Source organism: Bos javanicus, chromosome 1 (genome assembly GCF_032452875.1).
Source record: "Bos javanicus breed banteng chromosome 1, ARS-OSU_banteng_1.0, whole genome shotgun sequence".
Lineage (NCBI taxonomy): Eukaryota > Metazoa > Chordata > Mammalia > Artiodactyla > Bovidae > Bos > Bos javanicus.
This window is the reverse complement of record NC_083868.1, coordinates 79,435,368-79,453,696: the sequence shown is the minus strand read 5'-3', so window position 1 is coordinate 79,453,696 and position 18,329 is coordinate 79,435,368. Positions and strand designations below refer to the sequence as shown.

At 44.2% G+C, this 18,329-nt stretch overlaps 1 protein-coding gene across 7 annotated transcripts in view; it reads left to right on the top strand.

The window, feature by feature from the left end:
- Window positions 1–17,708: 17,708 nt before the first annotated feature.
- Window positions 17,709–18,329, top strand: part of LPP (LIM domain containing preferred translocation partner in lipoma) — a 759,650-nt gene continuing 759,029 nt past the window's right edge. For 4 of the 7 annotated variants that reach the window (XM_061413171.1, XM_061413188.1, XM_061413215.1 and 1 more), the window contains exon 1: window positions 17,709–17,798. The gene's annotated coding sequence lies outside the window, so the exon portion shown is untranslated. Of the gene's footprint in view, window positions 17,799–17,887; window positions 17,973–18,329 lie in introns of those variants that run through there. The other 3 variants (XM_061413195.1, XM_061413182.1, XM_061413189.1) reach the window with 3 other exon arrangements.

The following is an 18,329-nucleotide window of genomic DNA, read 5'->3' as shown; positions in this document are numbered from 1 at the left end:
CGGTGATGCCATCCAGTCATCTCATCCTCTGTCGTCCCCTTCTCCTCCTGCCCCCAATCCCTCCCAGCATCAGACTCTTTTCCAATGAGTCAACACTTCGCATGAGGTGGTCAAAGTATTGGAGCTTCAGCTTTAGCATCATTCCTTCCAAAGAACACCCAGGGCTGATCTCCTTCAGAATGGACTGGTTGGATCTCCTTGCAGTCCAAGGGACTCTCAGAGTCTTCTCCAACACCACAGTTCAAAAGCATCAATTCTTCAGCACTCAGCTTTCTTCACAGTCCAACTCTCACATCCATACATGACCACTGGAAAAACCATAGCCTTGATTAGACGAACCTTTGTTGGCAAAGTAATGTCTCTGCTTTTGAATATGCTATCTAGGTTGTCATAACTTTCCTTCCAAGGAATAAGCGTCTTTTAATTTCATGGCTGCAATCACCATCTGCAGTGATTCTGGAGCCCCAAAATATAAAGTCTGACACTTTTTCCACTGCTTCCCCATCTATTTGCCTTGAAGTAATGGGACCAGATGCCCTGATCTTAGTTTTCTCAATGTTGAGCTTTAAGCCAACTTTTTCACTCTCCACTTTCACTTTCATCAAGAGGATTTTGAGTTCCTCTTCACTTCCTGCCATAAGGGTGTTGTTGTCTGCATATCTGAGGTTATTGATATTTTTCCCAGCAATCTTGATTCCAGCTTGTGCTTCTTCCAGCCCAGCGTTTCTCATGATGTACTCTGCATATAAGTTAAATAAGCAGGGTGACAATATACAGCCTTGACATACTCCTTTTCCTATTAACCAGTCTATTGTTCCATGTCCAGTTCTAACTGCTGCTTCCTGACCTGGATATAGGTTTCTCAAGAGGCAGGTCAGGTGGTCTGGTATTCCCATCTCTTTCAGAATTTTCCACAGTTTATTGTGATCCACACAGTCAAAAGCTTTGGCATAGTCAATAAAGCAGAAATAGATGTTTTTCTGGAACTCTCTTGCTTTTTCGATGATCCAGCGGATGTTGGCAATTTGATCTCTGGTTCCTCTGCCTTTTCTAAAACCAGCTTGAACATCTGGAAGTACACGGTTCACGTAATGCTGAAGCCTGGCTTGGAGAATTTTGAGCAGTACTTTACTAGTGTGTGAGATGAGTGCAATTGTGCGGTAGTTTGAGCATTCTTTGGCATTGCCTTTCTTTGGGATTGGAATGAAAACTGACTTTTTCCAGTCCTGTGGCCACTGCTGAGTTTCCCAAATTGTGATTATATTGGTCGTGAAGATCTTTTTTGTACAGTTCTTCTGTGTATTCTTGCCACCTCTTCTTAATATCTTCTGCTTCTGTTAGGTCCATACCATTTCTGTCCTTTATTGAGCCCATCGTTGCATGAAATGTTCCCTTGGTATCTCTAATTTTCTTAAAGAGATCTCTAGTCTTTCCTGTTTTGTTGTTTTCCTCTATTTCTTTGCATTGATTGCTGAGGAAGGCTTTCTTATCTCTCCTTGCTATTCTTTGGAACTCTGCATTCAGATGCTTATATCTTTACTTTTTGCCTTTGCTTTTCACTTCTCTTCTTTTCACAGCTATTTGTAAGGCCTCCTCAGACAGCCATTTTGCTTTTTTGCATTTCTTTTCCATGAGGATGGTCTTGATCCCTGTCTCCTGTACAGTGTCACGAACCTCCATCCATAGTTCATCAGGCACTCAATCTATCATATCTAGTCCTTTAAATCTATTTCTCACTTCCACTGTATAATCATAAGGGATTTGATTTAGGTCATACCTGAGTGGTCTAGTGGTTTTCCCTACTTTCTTCAATTTAAGTCTGAATTTGGCAATAAGGAGTTCATGATCTGAGCCATAATCAGCTCCCAGTCTTGTTTTTGCTGACTGTATACAGCTTCTCCCTCTTTGGCTGCAAAGAATATAATCAATCTGATTTCGGTGTTGACCATCTGGTGATGTCCATGTGTAGAGTCTTCTCTTGTGATGTTGGAAGAGGGTGTTTGCTATGACCAGTGCATTCTCTTGGCAAAACTCTATTAGCCTTTGCCCTGCTTCATTCCGTATTCCAAGGCCAAATTTGCCTGTTACCCCAGGTGTTTCTTGACTTCCTACTTTTGCATTCCAGTCCCTATAATGAAAAGGACATCTTTTTTGGGTGTTCTAGAAGGTCTTGTAGGTCTTCATAGAACCTTTCAACTTTAGCTTCTTCAGCGTTACTGGTTGGGGCATAGACTTGGATTACTGTGATAAGTAAGAGAAACCCAAGTAAGATGGTAGGTGTTGCGAGAGAGTATCAGAGGGCAGACACACTGAAACCATAATCACAGAAAACTAGTCAATCTAATCACACAGACCACAGCCTTGTCTAACTCAATGAAACTAAGCCATGCTGTGTGGGGCCACCCAAGATGGGCGGGTCATGGTGCAGAGGTCTGACAGAATGTGGTCCACTGAAGAAGGGAATGGCAAACCACTTCAGTATTCTTGCCTTGAGAACCCCATGGACAGTATGAAAAGGCAAAATGATAGGATACTGAAAGAGGAACTCCCCAGGTCGGTAGATGCCCAATATGGTACTGGAGATCAGTGGAGAAAAAACTCCAGGAAGGATGAAGGGATGGAGCCAAAGCAAAAACAATACCCAGTTGTGGATGTGACTGGTGATAGAAGCAAGGTCCGATGCTATGAAGTGCAATTTTGCATAGGAACCTTGAATGTTAGGTCCATGAATCAAGGCAAATTGGAAGTGGTCAAACAGGAGATGGTAAGAGTGAACGTTGACATTCTAGGAATCAGCGAACTAAAATGGACTGGAATGGGTGAATTTAACTGAGATGACCATTATATCTACTACTGTGGGCAGGAATCCCTTAGAAGAAATGGAGTAGCCATCGTGGTCAACAAAAGAACATGCATAGCACTTTAAAATACAATGACTCTTTTCTTTGTGTAAAGTACTTACATACAGCTTATTAAGATGAAATTCATGACTGGATTATCAGCTGTCCAAATTGGGCCAGTTTTGAGAGAGAAAGGCAGTGGTATTAGTAATTACCTGGAGACAAGAGCTATTGTGTTGGGATTGTCTGGGGCTAGTGGGACATATGATTACCTTATTTAGCTGGCAACACCCCTTTGCCAGGTCATTAACTGTGGTTTTATAGACTTTGATCTAAGCCAGAAGGTGCTGGGTGAGGGAGAACTTCTGACATTACACTCATTCTCTGGAAGAACAAATTGAGTATGAAAGGGTATCATCTCATAATCAAACTATAAGCAGGGGGTTAGTAACAGGATCAGAGAAACTGTCCAGGATTCTTGATACTCTTTATTTTTACCCCCAACGAATCCTACTTCCCTTTGGATTAAGTATGGAACATGCAATGGGAAACGTTGCAATTTTGACACTTTTTGAACTGTAATAATAAGTCTTTATAAAACAGATCTGTTCTTCTACCTCTGTCTTGGTGATCAAGCATAATCCTCTCATTGTCATCAGAGGTAGGAATAAAATCTCAAAGCCCTGTGCTTTAAAGAATTTAATTGGTGACTCACCATCATCCCATTGCAACAACCACTTTTTTTTTTCTTTAAGAAAAGCACTTAGAACATTTAGACATCAGTTCAGTCACCCTCCAGTCAGTCACCCTCCATCACTTCATGGCATAGATGGGGAAACAATGGGAACAGTGACAGACTTTATTTTCTTGGGCTCCAAAATCACTGCAGATGGTGACTGCAGCCATGAAATTAAAAGACACTTGCTCTTTGGAAGAAAAGTTATGACCAACCTAGAAAGCATATTAAAAAGCAGAGACATTACCAACAAAGGTCTATATAGTCAAAGCTAGGGTTTTTCCAGTAGTCGTGTATGGATGTGAAAGTTGGACTATAAAGAAAGCTGAGCCCAGAAGAGTTGATGCTTTTGGACTGTGCTGTTGGAGATGACTTTTGAGAGTCCCTTGGACTGCAAGGAGATAAAACCAGTCAACTGTAAGGGAAATCAACCCTGAATATTCATTAGAACGACTGATGCTGAAGTTGAAGTTCCAATACATTGACCACCTGATGGGAAGAACTGACTCATTAGAAAAGACCCTGATGCTGGGAAAGATTGAAGGTGGGAGGAGAAGGGGACGACAGAGGATGAGATGGTTGGATGGCATCACTGGCTCAATGGACACGAGTTTGGGCACACTCCAGGAGTTGGTGATGGACAGGGAGGCCTGTCATGCTGCAGTCCATGAAGTCACAAAGAGTCAGACATGACTGAACAATAGAACTGAACTCAGTCACCCTCCATCTAAGAGCTTGATCCCCTAGAAAATCTTCTTATCTACATTCTCTTTGGGGAAATCAAGGCTCAATATATACCGCATTCGGATCAGATTGTGGTTTAGTAGATCTATTGTTATCAATAGGTTGACAAATTAGAGTCACATTGGGCTTCCCCCATAGCTCAGTTGGTAAAGAATCTGCCTGCAATGTGGGATACCTGGATTCGATGCCTGGGTTGGGAAGATCCCCTGGAGAAGGGAAAGGCTGCCCATGCCAGTATTCTGGCCCAGAGAATTCCATGGACTATATAGTCCATGGGGTCGCAAAGAGTTGGACACGACTGAGCGACTTTCACTTTCACTAGACCATGAGAGAACACTGGAGGCTAATTTTGAGAACAGTGTTGAATAGGTTCAGTGGAGACAAGAAAAGTAGTTCTAGGAATCATGGAAACCAATACTAATTGTTTCATACATTTGCACGGTGTTTATAGTTTGCTGTGTGCTTTCACATTCATTATTTATCATTAACAGAGTTGGGACTGGAATCTAAGTCTCTCCATTCTTCTCCTGGGCATCGTCCCCACCATCAGTTATATGGTTGAGTGCTTCATCAATGCACAGTACAAGAGACCTAAAAACTGTGACCTGTCCTACTCAGGATTTGCAAGTTTCACCAGAAAACATTCACACTGCTTACCTTTCTGCTAAGGAAAACCTGAAGTGTTCTGATTCTTTCCCTGTCTGTTTGTTAAAACAAATGTTGTGAGCACAGAGAAAACTTATATATATACACACACACACAAAAAAGCCTGCTGAGGACTGCCCTGGTGGTCTAGTGGTTAAGAATCCACAGTCCAAAGCAAGGGACGTGAGTTTGATCTGCAGTCTAGGAAGATTCCACATTCCACAGAGCAACTAAGCCTGTGAATCACAACTACTGAGCCCCTGTGCCTAGAGCCTGTGCTCCACAACAAAAGAAGCTGCACAATGAGAAGTCCACGTACTACAACAAAGAGTAGCCTCCGCTCACTGCAACTAGATATAGCCCACACCCAGTAACGAAGAAACAGCGTAGCCAAAAACATAGATAATTACATAAATAAATAACAACGACAGCACCTGCTGAAAGGAAGCTAGATCTCATAGCCAGAGCTTTCTCAGTGCCCTCCAAGTGTTTGACCCTCAAGTTACACAGCTGCAGCCACCTGAGTGATCTGGAGGTAGAAGGATCAGGATCTAAAGGTGAGGTATTAAGGTAGTGTGGCAATCCACGCGTCAATCTGACAAATGAAATAATACTGTGTGTCAGACTAGGAATTTGAAAGGTTCATGCAAGGTGAAAACACCAAACTTCCTTGGTTAAAAAAAATCATTTTAAGATGTAAACATGAATTGCTGATCTACTGCTCTCTATGGATATCTATTTTTATTCTTTTTGTTTTTTTTTGGGTAGGATTGTGATAATATTGTGTAGTCAAAGGGCCTTTGAATTTTCCTAGTGACCATACAGTGGAACCCCATCTAATGTTAGTGTTCATGATTGAAAGGAAAGCATGTAGTGAAAATTTTTGCTTGAATTTATCTTTGAAAAATACTTAGGAAGGTGCCATGTTGCAGCCCAACCCAGGCTGTTTAATCTCCAGTTGCAGGATTAATTGCTATTTATTGGTTCAGCCCCAGGAGCAGTGGTTGGCTTTTAACTAAGGATCATGCTGAATAAAAATGGTTATCATTGAACAACAAAATCATAGATGTAGGAGAGCTGACAATGAAAGGCAGACCAAGGCTGGAGGCTCAGTGGGGACAACAGGTTCACATCTCACACCTCTTGCTCACAAGAGCCCTGGTGCAGAGGACCAATAGCAGAATTTCCATGGTTATCTCTCATCTCACTCTGCTTTCAGGCTGAATTCATGGATGCTACAGGCATCAATGATGGGAGCTGACCTCACAGAAGGGGACAAGTAGGAGAGAATTTTGGGGGGCAGAATTGGTCAGACTTGACAACACATTGAAGAGAGGAGTTAGGGGGAGAGAGAGGTTAGGAATGATTCAGGGTTGTGACTGTGGTGGTTAGAAGCAGGGAGGTATGGTGTAAGGAGGACTGAGGAAGTCGAATCTAGAGCCATGTTGAGTCTGAGGATTCTCAAAGAAAGATTGAATAAGATACTAAACTTACAACTCAAAGGAGAGAAATAAAACTCAAAAGGTCACAACTTAAAGGTGAGAAATAAAAATTTGAAAATTATCTATAATTGGAAACTTCTAATTAAAATTAAATTTTTTATTCATCAAAGTAGGAGAAACCTAATCTCATTTAATTTGAGGTCTACCCTTTCTCTGGGAATGTACTAACACAAAATGTCTTAAGCTAACTGGTTGAGTGAGGAGGTAACGGTTAGAAATATGGGTAGGAAAACTCATTAAGTATTTTAAAATAATATCTCACTACAAACCATATGGTATGGATTCCCAAGAAGATTCAGTTGTCAAAAGAGGGATTGAAACTTCCCAAATATTTGTTGATTTTTTTGCCCTAAAAAAGAAGAGCTTTGTTGGCTTTGTCTTATTACAAACATACAGGAAAAGTTAAAATAATACAAGCTTATTGAAAGAAAATCTAGATAAGTAAGAAGAAATCTTCTTACCACCTAATGATAATCACTTTGAAAACCATGGTCATATCCTTTCAGATTCCATTTTGCTTATCTATCCTTTTATTTTCCACTTTAAAACATTGTGTACTTAAGATAAATGAAAATACATGACCAAACAGAGAGTTTTACATGATACATTCGTAGTAGTGTCATTCATAATAGCCCCAAAGTTGAAATAACCCAAATATTCAACAACTGATAATGGATAAACAGAACGTGGTATATCCATCCAATAGACTATTATTAAGCCATACAAAAGAACAAAAACCATAAATACATGCTAGAACATAAATGAACCTTGAAAATATTGTGCTAAGCGAAAGAAACCAAATGCAAAGCTACACATTGTATGATTCCATTTACATGAAATGTCCAGAATATGCAAATTATAGAGACAGAAAGTAGGTAAGTAGTTGCTTGAGGCTACAGGCAGAAGTGGGGAATGACTGTAAAGGGGTGCAAGGTTTCTTTTGGGGATGATGGAACTGTTCTAATATTGCTGCTGCTGCTGCTGCTGCTAAGTCGCTTCAGTCGTGTCCAACTCTGTGCAACCCCATAGACGGCAGCCCACCAGGCTCCCCCGTCCCTGGGATTCTCCAGGCAAGAACACTGGAGTGGCTTGCCATTTCCTTCTCCAATGCATGAAAGTGAAAAGTGAAAGTGAAGTTGCTCAGTCATGTCTGACTCTTAGCTATCCCATGGACTGCAGCCTACCAGGCTCCTCCATACATGGGATTTTCCAGGCAAGAGTACTGGAGTGGGTTGCCATTGCCTTCTTCGTTCTAATATTAGCTTGATAAAGGACAGAAATGGTATGGACCTAACAGAAGCAGAAGATATTAAGAAGAGGTGGCAAGAATACACAGAAGAACTATACAAAAAGATCTTCACGACTCAGATAATCACGATGATGTGATCACTGACCTAGAGCCAGACATCCTGGAATGTGAAGTCAAGTGGGCCTTAAAAAGCATCACTACGAACAAAGCTAGTAGAGGTGATGGAATTCCAGTTGAGCTATTTCAACTACTGAAAGATGACGCTGTGAAAGTGCTGCACTCAATATGCCAGTACATTTGGAAAACTCAGCAGTGGCCACAGGACTGGAAAAGGTCAGTTTTCATTCCAATCCCAAAGAAAGGCAATGCCAAAAAATGCTCAAACTACCGCACAATTGCACTCATCTCACATGCTAGTGAAGTAATGCTCAAAATTCTCCAAGCCAGGCTTCGGCAATACGTGAACCATGAACTTCCAGATGTTCAAGCTGGTTTTAGAAAAGGCAGAGGAACCAGAGATCAAATTGCCAACATCCGTTGGATCATCGAAAAAGCAAGAGAGTTCCAGAAAAACATCTATTTCTGCTTTATTGATTATGCCAAAGCCTTTGACTGTGTGGATCACAATAAACTGTGGAAAATTCTGAAAGAGATGGGAATACCAGACCACCTGACCTGCCTCTTGAGAAATCTGTATGCAGGTCAGGAAGCAACAGTTAGAACTGGACATGGAACAACAGACTGGTTCCAAATCGGGAAAGGAGTATGTCAAGGCTGTATATTGTCACCCTGTTTATTTAACTTATATGCAGAGTACATCATGAGAAATGCTGGACTGGAAGAAGCACAAGCTGGAATCAAGATTGCTGGGAGAAATATCAATAACGTCAGATATGCAGATGACACCACCCTTATGGCAGAAAGTGAAGAGGAACTCAAAAGCCTCTTTATGAAAGTGAAAGTGGAGAGTGAAAAAGTTGGCTTAAAGCTCAACATTCAGAAACAAAGATCATGGCATCCGGTCCCATCACTTTATGGGAAATAAATGGGGAAACAGTGTCAGATTTTCTTTTTTGGGGCTCCAAAATCACTGCAGATGGTGACTGCAGTCACGAAATTAAAAGATGCTTACTCCTTGGAAGGAAAGTTATGTCCAACCTAGATAGTATATTCAAAAGCAGAGACATTACTTTGCCAACAAAGGTCCGTCTAGTCAAGGCAATGGTTTTTCCAGTGATTATGTATGGATGTGAGAGTTGGACTGTGAAGAAGGCTGAGCGCCAAAGAATTGATGCTTTTGAACTGTGGTGTTGGAGAAGACTCTTGAGAGTCCCTTGGACTGCAAGGAGATCCAACCAGTCCATTCTGAAGATCAGCCCTGGGATTTCTTTGGAAGGAATGATGCTAAAGTTGAAACTCCAGTATTTTGGCCACCTCATGAGAAGAGTTGACTCATTGGAAAAGACTCTGATGCTGGGAGGGATTGGGGGCAGGAGGAGAAGGAGACGACAGAGGATGAGATGGCTGGATGGCATCACTGACTCGATGGACGTGAGTCTGAGTGAACTCCGGGAGTTGGTGATGGACAGGGAGGGCTGGCGTGCTGTGATTCTTGGGGTCGCAGGGAGTCGGACACGACTGAGAGACTGAACTGAACTGAACTGAATGTTTATAGAGTTCCATAAAGTTATGTAAAATCACTTGTATGCATAAAATGAATAAATTTTATGGTATAGCTGTATATATACAATAGGGATTTAATTTCGATTTCTATTTCCAACTACAGTTTTAGGTGAATGAAAAGAGGTCTATGATATATATATATATATATATGATGCATATATATATTTATCATGGACCTCTTTTCATTTCACCTAAAACTGTAGTTGGAAATAGAAATCGAAATTAAATCCCTATTGTTGGGCCCAAATGCTATCTCCAGCCTTGATATCTGCTGTGATTCTCTAAGGGTAGGTGAGGCTGTGTATCACAGCCACAAATGAGGCAAACTACATCCTAAAGCATATCCCCAGAAACTCAGATCATCAAGAATTAGCAGACCCTCTTCCGAAGTCTCACAGCTCTACACAGCTTCCTAAAGGAAGCAGAGAGGCCACCAAGACCAAGGCTAAAGGCATCAAACCCTTGGATACCATCCTTTACCTCTTGCTGTATTATGAAGACAAAAACCTGTGCTCCATGTTTGTATTCCTCCGGCAGGTCCTGGGGGATATCACCGGGCTCACCTTTGCCTGCTCCATCACTCCATCACTATCAAAAGAGACTCCTGGCTGAAGTAACAGGTCCAGTCCATCCAGTGGTCTATTGGGAAATCTTAGCCGAGCTGCCTCACCCACTCCTTCCCTTGCAGTTGCTATCTCGTTTTATCTTTGTGGCTTCCCCCATGGTTCAGTGGGTAAAGAATCTGCTTGCAATGCAGGAGACACAGGAGACGTGGTTTTGATCCCTGGGTTGGGAAGATCCTGTGGAGGAGGAAATGACAACCCACTCCAGTTCTTGCCTGGAAAATCCCATGGACAGAGGAGCCTGGCAGACTACAGTCCATGGGTCCTAAAGGGTTGGACATGATTGAGCATCTCACACACACACTTCTATCTTTCTTTTAATATGTGGAACTAGCACTATGTCTATTTTTCTCAACATTATTCCTAGGTCTAGTAGAGTTAGCCGGAGAAGGCGATGGCACTCCACTCCAGTACTCTCACCTGGAGAATCCCATGGACGGAGGAGCTTGGTAGGCTGGTAGGCTGCTCAGTCGGACACGACTGAGCGACTTCACTTTCACTTTTCACTTTCATGCATTGGAGAAGGAAATGGCAAGCCACTCGTGTTCTTGCCTGGAGAATCCCAGGGATGGGAGAGCCTGGTGGGCTGCCGTCTATGGGGTTGCACAGAGTCGGACACGACTGATGCGACTTAGCAGCAGCAGCAGCAGTAGAGTTAGTAAAGTGTATATTATATACTTGTCAAGACAAAAATATGGCATAAACTGCCTCCTTTTGTGTTTGAGTCTCTATGAAACTTTGCATTGCTAGTGGACCTAACAGAGATTAAAGCTCCATCCATCAATATTTCTACCACCACAGACTGGACCACTGTCTGACTGGACTGCCTGACTTCTGAAGTTTTATTGGTTTCCAAGCGTGGTCACAGCTCTCCTATGTTCTGGGCTTACTGAGGTCAAAAGTCAGCTGAGTTGTGTAAGGTGCTGAGTTGGGGTGGGCCAGAATGCATTCAGATAATCTGATCCTGCAATCTGATAAAAATGCAAATAATGATGATAGCCTCTGGCTTGAAAACCGGACTACAAAGCTAGGTAAAATAGTGCAGAAATTCATGGGCAGATATAAACTATTTGTCTACATTGGTTTGATTCCTCAAAATCTATAAAGAAAGAGCTAGGATACCATTTTTCTCTCAAGAAAATACCAAGGGTTTTCTCACACAATAGGGAGTAAGTATTCATTTAGGAAGTCATATAATCTTTTTTTTTCACATGAAGATCATTTTTTTCCCCACTGTACAATGAGGTATGACGAATAGAGAGTAAACAGTATGCCTTCATTTGTAATATGCCTTCATTATCCTTAATAGTGCATTTACTAAAAGCCTACCACAATTGTTTACCATGTCAAGTTTTCATCTCTTTACAAAAGGCTGATGCTTATCTGAGCTGGTTGATCAGGACACATCAAATATTTGAACTGTCACTTGTGCTTCGTTCTTCCCGGAAAAATATGACCTTTAGCTTTTTTTTTCCAAGAATTTATTTGATATGAAGTTGCAAAGCAACCATTGCTTTAAGGTGGCACAGTGGTAAAAGAATCTGTTTGCCAATGCAGGAGATGCAAGAGCCACAAGCTTGATCCTTGGATCAGGAAGATCTCCTAGAGTAGGAAATGGCAACCCACTCTAGTATTCTTGCCTGAAAAATGCCATGGACAGAGGAACCTGGAGGGTTGTAGCCCATGGGGTTGAAAAAAGTTGGACACAACTGAGCACTCCTAGAGCAGAACTATATCCTTAGATAATTCATAAAATTGATGTTAAATGTTGAGAAAGCCTAGAACAGTGCACACAGGAAACAATGTAACAAATGACAAATCCTCTCCCTTCCCTCATCCCTCCTTGTACCTGCTAGAGTCATGGTCTAAGATAACATGACCAGTCTTCCAGAAAGATAACATTAATTGTAAAGCCTTTGACTGGATCACAGCAAACTGTGAAAAATTCTTAAAGAAATGGGAATACCAGACCAGTTTACCTGCCTCCTGAGAAACCTGTGTTTGAGTCAAGAAGCAAAACTTAGAACCAGACATAGAACAAAGCACTGGTTCAAAACTGGGAAAGGAGTGCATCAAGGATGTATATTATCACCCTACTAATTTAACTTACATGCAGAGTACATGCGAAATGCTGGGCTGGATGAAGTACAATCTGGAATTAAGATTGCTAGGAGAAATAACAATAACCTCAGATATGCAGATAACATCTTATGGCAGAAAGCAGAGAGGAACTAAAGAACCTCTTGATGAAAGTGAAAGAGGAGAGTGAAAAAGCTGGCTTAAAACTCACTACTCAAAAAACTAAGATCATGGCATCTGGTCTCATCATTTCATGGCAAATAGATGGGAAAACAATGGGAAGAGTGACAGACTTTATTTTCTTGGGCTCCAAAATCACTGTGGATGGTGACTGCAGCCATGAAATTAAAAGACACTTGCTCTTTGGAAGAAAAGCTATGACAAAACTAGACAGCATATTAAAAAACAGAGACATTATTTTGCTGACAAAGGTCCTTATAGTTAAAACTATGGCTTTTCCAGTAGTCATGTATGGATGTGAGAGTTGGACCATAAAGAAGGCTGAGTGCTGAAGAATTGATGCTTTTGAATTGTGGTGTTGGAGAAGACTCTTGCGAGTTCCTTGGACTGCAAGGAGATTAAACCAGTAACCTTAAAGGAAATGAACTCTGAATATTCACTGGAAAGACTGATGCTGAAGCTCCAATACTTTGGCCACCTGATGGAAGATCCGACTCACTGGAAAAGAGCCTGATGCTGGTAAAAGATTGAAGGCAGGAGGAGAAGGGGACAACAGAGGATGAAATGGTTGGATGCCATCATGGACTCAATGGACATGAGTTTGAGCAAACTCCAGGAGATGGTGAAAGACAGGGAAGCCTGGCATGCTGCAGTCCATAGGATCGCAAAGAGTTGGACACTACTGAGCGACTGAACAACTGCTTTTCTAGCCAAGATGAAATATACGTATTCATTAATTCACTCACTGGATAACATTTGGTCCTAAGTCCATAGCTGCTGAGGAGGAGAAATGAAGACATGAAGCCCACTGTGAAGAGTTGCATTAAGAGGAACAGAACAAACACACTTGGGAAAATTACAGTGCAATGGGACAATCCAGTGTGTACATTTTTCAGAAGGTAGAGAAATTGTTTTCATATCCTTGAAGAGGATTTGGAGGAAATGAACAACAGGGAAGAGGTTTCTCGAGAGGATGCTGTTAGGACAGGAAAAATCTGCATTCGTTGGGGTGGGCCTGGGAAAGTATTTCCAGAAGAGAAACTAAATGAGAAAAAGTCCAGAGGCAGGAAGCTCTATGTGTGTGTGTGTGTGTGTGTGTGTGTGTGGTGGTGGTGGTGGTAATGGTGGAAGGCTGGAGGTATGATCTATAGTTGAAAAGCTCATCATAAAACCAGGGAGGGACAGCTGAAGAGCATGAATTTAATGTGTTTGCTATACCAAGTATATTTCAAATTATCATGTGGCACGTTAAGCTCTGGGAAGGTGACTTCAGGCAGCAGGCTGAAAGTAGCATCAAATTGAAGAGCGTGTTGGAGAGCATAAAGTCTGAGAATCCAACTGTGTGTGTGGATAACGAAACTGAGACCAAAGACGAAGTGCCTTGCCGGTTTCAGGGCAAGGAAAGGACTACAAACTTTCCTTTCTTTTACCTCCCCTTGTCCATCCTACTTCTATTTCCAGGTGGGCAGGCCCTTCTGACTCTTCCTCTCTCTTCCCACTGGTCTGCTTACATCCAGTCTCCATCTCTTGAGGAAGTTATCTGGTTTCATCTAAACGCCCAGGCCCTACACCTGCTGTAGCTTCCTCTGCCTTTGACCAGGAACAAGAAGAAGGGAAAAAAACCAAAACAAAGCAGTTGAATACCTGCAATGACAAAGGTGGTCACTTTGTTAAAGACTCAGTGACACATTAAGACTCTCAGTCCAGTAGCAGAGGAAGACAAGGTGACCAATGACATTATGCATTTATAGGGACTAAGCACAGAGTGACAGATGTACTCTGTAGGGGCAACACATCCCCTGGAGGTAGTGGAGGGGCAAAATGACCTCTGAGAGGGACTTTCCTGGTGGTCCAGAGGCTGACTCTGTGCTCCCAAAGCAGGGTGTCTGGGTTTGATCCCTGGTCAGGGAACTAGATTCCACCGCTGCAACTAAAGACCCTGCATGCTGCAAGAAGAATGAAGATCCAGTGTGCTGCAGCCAAGATCATGCTGAATCCCGTCAGAGGCGTCTGACTCTTTGCGACCCTGTGGACCATAGCCTGCCAGGCTTCTCTGTCCATGGGGTTCTCCAGGCAAGAATTCTGGAGTCGGTTGCTATGCCCGCCTCCAGGCAACCAAGATCAACATAGCCTAAATAAATAAATAAATATTATTTTTTTAAAAAGGAGTCTCAGAGGTGATATTTAAGGGGAGTCTAAAGAAGCTAGGTAAGGGTGACCACGTGTATGGAGAAGAAGAGAGAAAAACCTGTAGAAGGCAGGTAAGTGGGGCAGTTAAGGTGTCTGAGAAACCACCTGACCTCAAATTGGCTGGAGGGCTAAGGACTGGCAGACAAAACCCTGAAGGGCTATGCAAACCACATGAAGGAGCTTGGCCCGATGGGTTTTAAACTGAGAGGCCACACCAAGTTGGTTTTTATCGTCCATCTTTAATGCCCCTGTTCTTATTATTTCTCCAGTAGCTTCTTCATACCCTCTTGGTCAGCTGTGACAGATTATGAGTTCTGCACACTGGAATGTTCAAACTGAGACCAGATGGTCACTCAGCAGTGGGTGAGTAGTCAGGCTGCCTGGGCTCAGAGGGGCATTTCAGCTTACCATGTACTTGCTCTGTGTTAAGAGCAGGCTACTTCACCTTCCTGGGCTAGAGAAAATACTGCTGCCAAGCTCAGAAGGGTTCTGTGAGGGTTAAATGAAATATGGATGAAAAATCCTTAGAATATTGCCAGGCATATGTAAGGTCAGAGAAAGGACTGGCATGAGCTACAAAATGGCCTCTGGGAAAGGGATGGTCCTGGATGCAAGGAAATGGGGGCACCACAGCCTAGCCTTGTTCAAAGTCTTTTGTGCCATCACTGGACCTACGAGACTGCATCTGTAGGGCTTCAGGCCACCAGTGTACAATCCTCTGGTCACTTATCCTCCGCCCCATCTGATATTCTGTGCTTCTTTTAGTCTCTGAATTCGTAAACCTGTATTTCTCTAGAATTGTGTCTGTAGCTTTACACAGCCTTCCCTTCTTTCCCAAGTCCCCGCACGCAGCAGGTTTTAATAGGGTTGTTGAGAGAAGTGTGAATACAAAAGAAATCAGATCAGCACACGAAAATGAGGCTTTTGATTTGAGTTTGCACTGATGACAAGACTGCACGCAGTTCGCCAAGCATCCAATTTATGACTTTGCCTCTTACACTCCTGGTGAGTGCCTCCTGAGTAGAAATTATCTTTTGTGATTAACTTTATATAATACTTGTGCTAACATCAGGCCCACCTGAGCATTTCATAAATATTTCAGGAGGGGTGACACAGTGATCTTCCCCAACACACTCATATAACAGTTTCAACATAATTAGGAGCATTTCTGGATCTAACACAGCACTCTTACAATGTGTATGATGAAGGAAATGAATGGCTCTAATTATACCTTATTAAATCTTATTAATCCTCATTAGAACCCTATTATTCTTTATAAGTGGGTTACTGGGGAAGGAAAAAAAAAATGCTGGTCAAGTCCCATTATATCCGATGGGGAATGGTTGAATCCATTCTTACTTTGCGTGATACCAGGAATTTTTCATATTATACAGTACCACTTAGAATGTCGTTTGCTGAAATATTGAGGATAGAATAAGTGAATTGTGGTGTAAGAGAATAATCTTTTTAAGCCCCAGAACAAAATGTCTTTAGGAGCTCACATTTCCTATTTCAAACTATACCAGTTGCAAAGAAAAATATTTCATTACTGAACTTCTCTATTTTCATATTTTTGTATGAATAGATGAGAAACTGAGAACAAGAGAGATTAATTTGGAAGCAGAAATGTGTGAAGTCAAAGACTGCACAAAGGATATGCTTGATAAATGGTTAAGTGCAAAAATATGTGTTTCTGCATTTGTTTAATTCTTGGTTAAAAAAAAAAAAGTCACACCAAATCCCAAAAGAACCAAGTTTTGGAGATTTCACGAATTAGTAACTCATGGTGTACTCTCAACATTTATTAATATGAATTAGGAGATCAGGGCCTCCTCCTTGGGTGGAAAAAAATCATGGGATCAGTCAGGTGACCTAGACACCGGAGGTGGATTCAAGTTGCTTGCTGTTTTTGTGTTGGTTAAGTTATTTTGCCTGACTTTTTACCTCAAATGTCAACGATGGACTACAATTTGTTTTATGAAGACCTTAAAACCTGGGAGAATGTGCTTTTACGATGCGCTGGGGTGAGGAATGATTAGTTTAGACATCAGGAAGCAGGACAGAAGTACAAGGAAACGAGTCTCCAGCCTCGGCGTGCCTTGCAGGCAATGGCTGATGCACAGGATAGGCCCCTCACATGGTGCTCACATTTACAAATATCAGAGCAAAAAGTCCTACACAAACCTTCCAAGAACAGTCTTGCCTTTATTCAAACTAATTCACCCAGTTCGTAGATTTTTTTTGAAGCTATAAGCACGAAGTCTGGGTTTCTGGATAGGGCTGTTAAGTAAATTCCAGGGCTTCGTTTATTTGAGCACTGGATGGAAGGAGTTGCCTTGAAGAAACTGATCAGCATGGCTATGCAGGGCTCACTGGCAATCAGAACCTTCCAGGAACTGACCGCGTACGGGGCCCGGGGAAGCTCCAAATCTCTTCCCAGGGTGGTCCGCGTTGCCCTCTGACATCCAGCCGGGCTAACTGGTCCGCGGGAAGGAGGGAGTCGGGCCCCTGCCTGCAGACAGGAACATAGCTGGGAGACTGAGCATCTGGCTCCCGCGCCGGGATCTGTGGCGGGCATGACCTTGTACGAGTCGTTTCTCTTCCGAGAGCTTCAGATTTCCCGTGTGAAGTGGAAGGGCTGGAAGTTGGTCGGGGCCAGCTCCGACATCCAGTACGTTTGAACCTTGCTGGGAATCCGGGGCGGGGCTCACGAGCAAGATCTCGCAGGGGGATTCCACGGCTGAGCTCGTGTACCCGGACTCAACCCCCTAGTCTGGCGCCCTACCAGTGGACACAGGTTCCCTCATTTTTTTCAGTAGCCCCTCGCCCCGGCCGCTTCCTCCTTCCACGTCTCCTTCCTCTTCCTCCAGGGCAGGCAAAGGCTCCACACCTCCCTTTTTCCCTTCCTCCTCTGCAAGCTCCCCGCATTCCCCGCGTCTTCTCTTCCTCCCAGGAAATCCACCGCCCTCGGTGCACCCACCTTGGGGCCGGGCCACGGCCCCGAGGTGGGCGCCCCCTCCCCCGGAGGCGAGCGCCGCGGCCCCGCGGGCACCCGCCTTCCCATACCTTACATGGACAAATGCGTGCAGGCAAAGTCAGGAATTCAGGCCCGTCCTGACGTCAGCCTCCAGCTCTCAGGGCACCGCACGGGAGACCGAGGGGAGGGGGTGGGGACGGTGGGAGGAAGGAGGGGGAAAGGCACCAACCAGCAGCCGCTCCAGCCTTGCCGAAGTTTCACTTTTTGTCTGTGGGTTCGCTCCCGGGCCCCGCGCGAGCTTTCCCGGGATAAGTAGCTTTAGCGAGCGGGGGAGAGCTGGTCGCTGCAAGGTAAGGGCTGGCTGCGCGGCCCGGGGCGCGGGGCGCGGTGCGGGGCGCGGGGCCGGGCCTGGCCGGGGCTGGGGACAATGGGAGGGGGAGTGCCCGGGCACCTCCTCCTTCGCCGCTGCCTCCGCCTCCAGCCGCCGCCGCCGCCGCCGCTGCCCCGGCCGCCTCCTCCCCGAGGTATTGTTGCAAATCCTCCTTCCTTCCCCTCACCCTCCGCCCGCGGGCGCCTCGGGAACCCCCAGCCCTCCCCGGCAAGAGCGCCTCCGGGGTGGCAGGAGAGCCGGGCGCAGGGCACCCAGCGCGCGCCCGGCCCGGGCCGCAGGGCCCGCGGTGCGGAAGTGCCGGCCGCGGCGCGATCACGGGGTGCACGCGTGGGGGAGGGGGACCCCGAGTTTTTTGGGAAGCCTCGACCGGGGGCTGGGCGGGCTTGGAGGCCTTCCCTGCGCGCCCCCTGCCCGGGCTTTTCAGGACTCCCAGGGGGCGGGGCCACACCCAGCAGCTCTGCGCTTTCGTGGAATCACAGTTGTCACTGGG